General features: G+C 45.5%; 1 pseudogene; it reads right to left on the minus strand.

Moving 5' to 3' along the window:
- Positions 1-4112: 4112 nt before the first annotated feature.
- On the minus strand, positions 4113-7414 carry LOC124705396 (annotated as a pseudogene).
- Positions 7415-10613: the final 3199 nt, after the last annotated feature.

A 10613-nucleotide genomic window follows, 5' to 3' on the forward strand; every position in this document is an offset into this window, starting at 1 on the left:
TGTTTATTATGTCCGTTTATTGCGTAAAAGGCCCAAAAACCAAAGTGCTCGGAAAAAATCCAGAAAAATCACGAAAATTCTATTTCACCGGAAGACTCACGGAGCCAGAAGGGCCAGGCCAGAGGAGGCCCAGGGCCTCCTCCCCACAAGCCGGCGCGGCCTGGAGGGTGGTCACCCCACCCTATTGTGTGGAGCCACCGCAGCCCTTCCGACGCCGCCTCTTCGCCTATATTATCCCTCGAGACCTAAAAACTCGACAGGGATTGACGAAACTCCAAAAAGACTCCAGGGACGCCGCCGCCATCGCGAAACTCCAATTCGGGGGACAGAAGTCTCTGTTCTGGCACCCTGCCGGGACGGGGAATTGCCCCCGGAGCCATCTCCATCGACACTACCGCCATCTTCATCAACGCTGCTATCTCCCATGAGGAGGGAGTAGTTCTCCATCGAGGCTAAGGGCTGTACCGGTAGCTATGTGGTTCATCTCTCTCTCCATGTACTTCAATACAATGATCTCGTGAGCTGCCTTACATGATTGAGATCCATATGATGAGTTTGTAATCTAGATGTCGTTATGCTATTCAAGTGGATTTTACTTACGTGATCTCCGGAGACTCCTTGTCCCACGTGTGTAAAGGTGACAGTGTGTGCACCGTGTGGGTCTCTTGGGCTATATTTCACAGAATACTTATTCACTGAGTTATGATTTGAGTTGGATGTCTCTATGAAATTGTGGTGTGTTAGTACCTCCTATGAATGCTCACAATGACAGCGTGAGGTGTTTATTAGTACTTGGGAATACATCTTTAAGGTTTGCCTACATGATGAATTAGTGTTCGTTATCTTGCCAGAGAGTAATTCAGAATAGCATAGTGAAGTGCTTATATTTATATTCAATTATGATTGCAATGTTGAGAGTGTCCACTAGTGAAAGTATGATCCCTAGGCCTTGTTTCTAAGCATCGAAACTCCGTTTATTTATCGTTCGTTGCATGTTTACTCGCTGCCATATTTTATTCAGATTGTTATTACCACTCATATACATCCATACTACTTGTATTTCACTATCTCTTCGCCGAACTAGTGCACCTATACATCCGACAAGTGTATTAGGTGTGTTGGGGACACAAGAGACTTCGGTATCGTGATTGCGGTGGTTGCTTGAGAGGGATATCTTTGACCTCTTCCTCCCTGAGTTCGATAAACCTTGGGTGATCCACTTAAGGGAAACTTGCTGCTGTTCTACAAACCTCTGCTCTTGGAGGCCCAACACTGTCTACAAGAATAGAAGCACCCGTAGACATCAATGTAGTAGATCCTCCTCGGAATCCCGACAGCACGACGGCGTGGTGTCGGTGGTGGTGGAGATCTCCGGCAGGGCTTCGCCTAAGCACTACGGGAGAAGCGGGAGGAGAGGGGCGACTAGGGTTTGGGGAGAGGGGGCACTTGGGGCACCGGCCTTGGGTGCCCTTGGGTGGTGCGGCTCAAGTGGTGGCCGGCCCCCTCCCTCTCTCCCTCATTATATAGGTGAAACCCCAAGGGTTAGCCCAAAGATTCGAATAAGAGTCCAACTCAAAAACTTACCAAAGGGTGAAACCTAGGGGGAGTGGGACTCCTCCCTTTCCTTCCCTCATGGACGGTCATGGTGGTGGAGTCCACCATGGACTCCACCTTCCCCTTAGGGTGGTCAGCTAGGGTTGGTGGAGTCCACCCGGGACTCCACCTTCCATGGTGATTTCTTCCGGAAGGTTCTAGAACATTCTAGCGCCTTCCATAAATGCACCGGATCATTTCCAAACTTGGAAAGTGACTTCCTATATATGAATCTTATTCTCCGGACCATTCCGGAACTCCTCGTGATGTCCTGGATCCCATCCGAGACTCCGAACAACATTCGAATTCCATTCCATATTCCATATCTACTTAAAACGACATCAAACCTTAAGTGTGTCACCCTATGGTTCGAGAACTATGTGGACAAGATCGAGACTCCTCTCCGATCAATAACTAATAGCGGGACCTGGAGATCCATAATAGCTCCCACACATTCAACGATAACTTAGTGATCGATTGAACCATTTACATACGATACCGATTCCCTTTGTCACGCGATACTTTACTTGTCCGAGGTTCGATCATCGGTATTTCCATACCTAGTTCAACCTCGTTACCGATAAGTACTCTTTACTCGTACCGTGGTATGTCATCTCTTGGGACCTAGTCACATGCTTGCAAGCTAATCAGACTATATTCCACCGAGAGAGCCCAGAGTATATCTATCCGTCATCGGGATGGACAAATCTCACTCTTGATCCATATGCCTCAACTCACACTTTCCGAATACTTAATCACATGTTTATAACCACTCATTTACGCAATGGCGTTTGATGTAATCAAAGCATCCTTCTGGTGTAAGTGATTTACATGATCTCATGGTCGAAGGACTAGGTAACTATGTACCGAAAGCTTATAGCAAGTTAAACTTAATGGCTTGATCTTATGTTACGCTCATTTGGGTGTGTGTCCATTATATCATTCATCCAATGACATAACCTTGTTATTAATAACATCCAATGTTCATGATCACGAAACCATGACCATCCATTAATCAACAAGCTAGTTATACAAGAGGCTTACTAGGGACTCCTTGTTGTTTACATAACACACATGTATCAATATTTCGGTTAATACAATTATAGCATGGTATGCAAACATTTATCATAAACACAAAGATATATTATAATAACCACTTTATTATTGCCTCTTGGGCATATCTCCAACATAGTAGCACGTAGAATTTTGCCACCGTTGCGAGACCCGAAGCTGGGTAACTCGTGTCTCACCGTCCCGGAAGCTCCATGCCTTGCGCCCACTTCTCTCTCTACGCGCGATGAGGAACCCTCCATGGCGTACCCGCCATTCACACAACAATAGTGGCGGTCGCGGTTTGGCCAACAAACCGCTAGTATCTGAGATGAACTCTATGTAGCATGTCATGATCTTTGAGTGTATTTGTGTTGATTTGTGTGCTACTTGATGAACTTTTTGTGTAATAATTGATACACTATTTGTGTGATGTAACAATTAAGTACTATTTGTATTTTATTTTTGTTTACAATCATTTGGAGATGAGTTTGATACTTTTTGTGTCACATATATTCGCAATTATGAATATGAGAGACAAATTTGAGTGCCATATTTTAAACCATCTGAAATTTTGCTTGTACCTAAAAGTGGAGCCCTGTTACAGTTTTTTGGTTTCCTAATTTACATCATACGTATGTTGGAGATGCTCTAAGTGTACTCAACATTATAATGCTTTTTACCTTTGAATCAGATAGAGTTGGAACAGATCACTCCGAGGTGACCTAGCAATAAAAATAAGCGCATGGATCCCGTTGGATTAGGAAACTGAGAGAACTAGCATTGAAAAATGTGAAGGACACATGAAAAACAAAGGAAGAGTATACATAACAAGATATTTGAGTGGATGAACTTTTCCTCCAAACGTAGCAATTAAACGGAATTCACAAATATAGAGAAAAATTACAATAATTCACACTCTCGCTCCAACAATCCCATGGAACTCTTTGGATTCAGAGAAGCCCGTAGTACTTTGTGGGAAACTATGTTAGCTAGCCCATTACTATGACTGTGTTTGCCAGCATCTGATCAGGATATGACTCTCCCTGGTGGTTCCGATCTTATCTGACGCTGATGCATGCTAGCTACTCATTGCCTCGTTTGCCCTAGGACGCAGCCAAGCAGAGAGGTCCCGGTGCTACCTAGCTAGCTACTGCAGTAGTCTATCAGTATCCATGCATGTACGCCTCTGCAGGAAGCAAAGTGTAGTTGCAGTCTCTCCATATTCATGTTTCTACAGAAGTCATCATCTTCTATAGTGCCTAGCTAGGTCATCAGAAGTCAAAGTCAAAGGCTTCCATGTATACTTGCCTATATATAAATTAGAGTAGTACATGATAGTATAACCACCCTAACAAAAAAATTGCATGCACATATATATACGTGTCAGTGTGTCAAGGTAAAGCCAAGCAGACAGTTAACATTTTCATGATCCACTAACTTTGTAATATACAATACTCCTCAATAAAATTAAGTAATGGACACCATCTGTGACAACAAAGAAGCATTACATATTATGGAGCAAACAACACACACTGACACACACACACACACAAACAAATCCCAGCTGCTGAGGAATCAGGATACATATATGGTTCGACTTTATGGATGGAACAAAAGAGAAAAGTAGGACACCAAACAAATCAAACAAGGTGCTAATTTAACTCAAGAACTCCTTTTGTTCTGCACGTAGTAAGATAGAGTAGTAGATCGACATGCATGAATGATCTTCAGGATGTTTCACCAGTTTAGTCTTCAGTTCTTGGTGGTACCCTCCTCAAATGATATTATCTGCTGGGATGTTGACAATTGAATTAGCGGGTGAAATAAAAAAAACAGTTCAGGATATATCAAAAAACTTATGAGTGACCTCTAAATAAACCAGGTAAAATTCCACTATTTCACAAACTGTTGCAAGGGTACAGAATAAAGTACAGTACTATTTTTTTATCTTCGGAGTATATTCAAATGTGGGCGAAATATTTGTAAAACACGACACAGTTTCATATCAGCACTACAACCTTGATTTTATTTTCAATGTCTCCATCCTGCCATTTTCATATCAGCGGAATTAATTTACTCATCCTTGTCAGAGAGAATATGACCGGTTTAAAATTGATTTCTACACGGTAGCACAATATAGAGGCCGACCAGACCCGGCTAGCTGTAGGTGACCACATGTACACAATGCTGACAAACATGCATGCCAGATCCTTTTACTAGTACTCATGTTTTTGATGATGAGTCTTTTCTTTGATTTCAAGGGGAGTCATGCATGCATGTACGACATGAAATATCAACTTGTGTACGCGTTCAAACTCCTAAGGCATGTAGAGTACGGGAACACACTCTTTGCGTCCAGTATTATTGTAATGTGCAAGTTAAGATATCTGTTGTCAGAGACATGTATATAAATTTTAATTACCATGGCCATAAGAGAGAGATCTAGTTTTGGTGGTGCTTAAACTTAAACAACATTAAATATCGATAAATATTTTCCTACATGTCTTTTGCATGTACAAGCCATCCAGCATCCTCACACATATTGCATAAAAAACATTGCTCACTGCTGGAGTGAATGTAGACATATGTAGCCACTAGCCAGCAGCTTCACAGTGATTGTTCAACAGTAGCTAGTAAGCAATCAGAAAGCCGATACATTTAGTTTAAGCCGAGGGTTGAAAGTACAAGCCTAAGTATGTGTCACTTACTCAGTTGTGCATGGTGGACTCTAAGGTACCAAACCAAATATTTTTGATAGTGCGAGCATATATAATTTTGCATCACAAACAGTATTGCGTAGTTCCGAATTGGCAAATTAAACCACTTGACTTGCATGCATGCATCTCATCATGCAGTGCTTGTGTTGTTTATTCCTAAGCAAATCCTACTGTATACTATACCGTATGATATTAATGATCCAAGCAAGATAGCAGATCTTGAACAGTGAATATATAAACATCAATCGCGAGCCAAAGAATTAATACTGCAAACTAGTAACAATTATGCATATATGCGGTAAGAGAAGCCTAACCCGCGAAAGATATGGATGAATCGAATGCGCCGCTACTGCCCGGCGGCGTGCCGCTCGTCCCCGCCGGCCGTGCCAGGTTTCAAGAACGGCCCGCCGCCTAGCGGCCCGAGGCCGGACACCGGCCCGACGGCTCCCATGGCCGACGAGTACCCGAAGTCGTACCCGCCGTTGACGCTGAGCCTGGCGATGGCGCCCTCCCCTCGTATCTCGCCAGCATCTGCACGGCGGCGAACTGGTCGTGCCCGAAGCCACCAACGCCCGCGCCGATCGCCGTGGAGTGGCTGATGTTGATGAAGTTCTGCGTGCAGTTGGGCACCGCGTTTCCTATGAAATCCGCCATCGCCGGTGCCCCGTTGCACGCCGAAACTGCCGCCGCCGCAGCTGCCTGGACACAGACAGGGACGCAATAAAAACTCCCAATTCGAAGCATACATAACTGCAAATACAGTGAGTCGTTCACATTTCGATCTAGCTAGGTCATGTACTCATGTATATATAGATGCGTGCTATAACATACCTGGTACTTTGAGAGTTCGTAGCGGGCGCGAGTGAGGTCCTGCTGGAGCTGGCGGAGCTGGTGCTGGAGGACGGAGATGACGCCGACGCAGCCGTAGACGGGATCGCGGAGGCGCATGTCAGCCTCGTATGCGAGCGAGTTCACGGCGTCCTCCCGCTGGTACGGGTTCAGCTCGTTGAGGAGCTTGGTGACGTTGCTGGCGCCGAAGACGCGGTGCACGTGAACGAACTTCTGAGGGTTGTCCGGCGGGAAGTAGGGCGCGAACACGCAGTCAGGCTGGCACTTGCGACGGAGGAACTTGCAGGCCGCGCACGGAGAGCCCGTGACGGCCGCCCCAGAGCTGGCGGCGCCGAGCGCCGCCGCCGACGAGGCCACGGTGATGACGGAGCCTGGCAGCGAAGACGCCGACGAGGAGGCCATCGATTGGTACCCTAGCTTCCTGGCGAAGGAGAGATCCAAACCAAAGCAAGAAAGGGCAGACAGGCGGTCAGGTGACGGTTTCTCTTCTGGAAAGTTTGGTATGGGAAATGGGAAATTGAAGCACCAAAAGGAAATGGGGAACGGGAAAGAATCATAAATTTATTCTTTCCATATCTGCACACACTGCCCAGATGACATGAAACCATTCTAAGAAAGTGCAGATTATTCTTCCGTGCCTCTACAAAATTAGAAAAAAACGTATGTGTACATTTCCTATATATAAAAAAGGGTCAAGACCAATCAGTAAAACTTCATTGTTCTTCGATTTGTTTATGTTACTACTGTTTGATCAAAACAACAATAAGAGACACTAGACATTGCAAGCACATGTATGTGCTTGCTGGGATCAAAAGATCACAAAGACATGGAATTAGTGAAAAGCCAGGGACAAAGAAAGAGGCACCCGCGAGGTAATCAAAGAACCAAGAGAGGCAGAAGACACGAAAGAACGTAGTACTAAAAGAGATCGAGAAGCAAATTAAAGAAGGAAGAAGCAATTGGATCGGAGGCCGACGTACGGTGAACACCAGATAGTGGAGTAGAGTACGCACCCTTTCCGTGGGACGAAGTTTTCTGCTCACTTCGTGCCGCTGCCGCGCGCTGACCTGAATCACCTCTCTCCTACTTTTCCTTCCCCCGGCCTTCTCCTGGCGCAAGCGGCTTCCTCCTCCTATTTATCTGGCTAGCTCCTGCGTTGTTCCGACTTGCCTTTTTATTTCCCACTCTCTCTAGCTATAGCTACTTGGCTGCTTGTTTTGGAGAGAGAATAGAGTATGAAAGTGACGACCAAAGGATGGTGTGAACTGCGTGTGGTATATGTTGCAGAGGAGAGGAAGATACGTACGGGGTTGGAAGGTTCAGAAGAAATGATACAAGTATCTTTCTTCATTATTGTTGGAGCCTAGCTTATAACTAGACGGAAAAACACTCGCGGCTCTCCCAGGGGTGGCTCGGGCGAACCCTAGCCACCGCCCCCCACCCCTCCTCCCCCGCATCTTCCCGCCGCCGCCGGATGAAGCCGACGGGCAAAGCCCCTCCCCGCTGACAGCGGTGGTGGGCTCTCATCTCTGGGCACCACTGGCGGCGGGGATCTCCTTCTCCTCGAATGGTGGGATCTTCAGCCAGAGCTTCGCGACGGCCATCCAGGCTCGTCCGACAAAGATGCACGCCGGGTGGCATCCCGAGACTCCTTCGTCGACCTTGGCGATAGATGTGTCCGGAAGGTCAGCATGCGCCTGGTTCAGGGTACTCGGTAGGGCTCAGCACCTCGTCTCCGTGTGGTGTGGGTGGTGGTGGCGGTTCCTGCTGAGATCTCCGATATGATGTTGGAAGCTGGTGGACGGCGACGTGGGGGCCTGCCAATTTTCCTAATAAAGGAGGCGGACCTTGGATTCTTCACGTTTCAAAACAGTGTTTTGCTTGAGGCCGACCCTCATTGATCTGGCCGGCGACGAGTTCTGGAAGGCTCCGCCGACGATCTCCATTGGGCGTCTGATGCCTAAAGATGCTGGATCGGATGAGGTTCGGTGGTGCGTACCCACGGTTTCACTAGGAAGTGACGCGAAGCTTTGCTATATGTTGCCATCAAGGAACATCTCGGTTTTTAATTTCCATGGAGAAGACAGTTGCGGAAAATGGTATGACGGCTTAGGTCTAAGGTCTAGTAATGATGAACTGACTCTTCATGGCGAAGAGCAGTTTGCATGGTGTTTCTTGACTTGCAGCAGCAACAGGGGAGTACATAGTTTTATCTTTCAAGGTGAAAATCCAAGTTCTGGCCTAAATTGGTTATGCCTGGAAATGGCCTTGTTAAAGGCATTGTTTTGAGAGGGCATACTTTCTCCATGGTGAAAATTCAAGGTCTAGCCTTAATTGGTTGTGCCTGACAATGGCTTTGTTGAATGCATTGTTTTTAGAGCGCGGACTCCTGGTGTTATCGTGGCAGTGGTCGCGTTACAAGGTTTTGATCACCTTATCGAGATCTTTTGTTTTTCTTCTTCTTTTTTGTAGCAGGGTTGTGTGCAACCGTAATGTCTTTAGGACATTTCATTATTATAAAGACTGGGTGTAATTGGTATCTTCGTGATATTAATATATTACCTTTGTTAAAAAAACATAGGAGGAAATGTTTAGCTTGCCGGCTTTAATATTTTCCCAAATCATCATGTTGATGGATGATGCACACAAATGGTAATTTTTTGTGAAACATATTCAATATTATCATACATTTAGCGTCTTTCTACAAAAATATTATCCTCGATTTTATAGGCCCAGCTTTTAAGCACCCCTAATCTCACTTGGATTGAAGAAACCGCATTTGGTATACGCAACCATGCATGTTTAAGAAATTAAAATGTGTACACCTTTTGAACCATTGGTGGTGATAGACACACGTGATTCCCAGTTGTTTGTGATGCATTGCCCACTATTCGGACGAAGCAACCATGTGTGTTGTGGTGGCAATCACACACGATTTTGCCCAAGAAAACGTGTGAGGTGCACTAGACATGGTTTCCAAAGTCCAGTGGTATGCCAATTAGACCATTCGGCCCGGTAGACATAAGCCTAGCAGACGAGCTTATATATACCCATGACCCGCACAACACCCCACCCCCATGTATCACCACCTCTTCAATCTCTCTCACTCGAGTGTTCTGTAACCAAGAACGAAGAGGTATGGGACAAACCATCCAAATGGTAGATTATCACACCTGAGAACAGAAGTTGTCTCACTTTATTTTTTCCCATCGCATCAGGGAGTTGGCAGATATTTGTTGTCTCCACATCTTGGTGAACTAGAGATGCGGTGCTTACACCTTTTTCCATGCCATCGATATTGTGATGTTTTTATGCTCTGCGCAAGATATTGTTTTATTTGAGAGTATATTGTTACCAAAATGTCACATGGATGACGATGACTATCGTTTTTGATGATTGAGCTGTCAGGAATCTAGTTCCGAAGTTGAATGGCTAGAGTCTTCGAAAGGCATTGTCATGTATATGTTTTGACACCCATTATCGCGGTAATGACATAACCAAGAATGTCTATTTTGCTTCATTTACTCAATTTCTTTCATTTGTGTAACTAACAATTGGAAATTTGTCGCATTTTTCTTCCTATGTATATGATTGATGAGTGCATTTTTTCTAATGTTTCTACAAAGTAGTAGTACAATATTACCATTTCCCCATGCTGGCGTGCATCTATTTTTCTTGTTTCACCAGAATCCAGGACAGAGGTTCGAGAACAAATCAATTAAAGATATCATTTATGGACAACAATATGATAATTGGAAGCCATTGGAAGCCTTCCAAATATGTTCCCACGCACCAAGGGGTCGAGTCCAAGTGGAAAACTGCGAGAAGGTGTTCACAGGGGTTTTATAACGACCAAATATCTGAGTAACATTATTGTTATTAGTTAGTGTTCTTAGAATATTCATTATTTTTAATCATAGCATGCTTCCTATGCGGTTAAATTTTGACAAAGAAGAATCATGGACATTTTTTAAACATAAGGCCTAAGCCCAGCTTTAAATTAATAAAGCCACAACGGCAGACAACCATACATCCGAGTCTGAGACCTGACACACATACGCCACATAACACTCAGCCAACTGCAAGACTGAAACCTACTACCCCAAGACTGGTACCTACAACACAGATACAACGCAAGACCGATAGCAAAGTCATCCGAACCAGCGCCACGTCCAGCCCCATCAAGTCCTCTTCCTCGCGAGCAAGCTCCTACCCTCGTCCAGCGGCACGTCCGGCAGGTCCCTGTCCCTCCGACTGACCCGTGCCCTCCAGCTCTTGCTCGTCGTTCCTGGTGGGGAGGCCGTCCATGTCCTTCTCCTCCGCCCGCCTCATGGCCCTCTCCAGAATCGGTGAGCTCGCCTGCACACCGGTGAACCTTGCACTCTTGCGGGTTGGCATCAC

This window comes from Lolium rigidum, chromosome 4 (genome assembly GCF_022539505.1).
Source record: "Lolium rigidum isolate FL_2022 chromosome 4, APGP_CSIRO_Lrig_0.1, whole genome shotgun sequence".
Lineage (NCBI taxonomy): Eukaryota > Viridiplantae > Streptophyta > Magnoliopsida > Poales > Poaceae > Lolium > Lolium rigidum.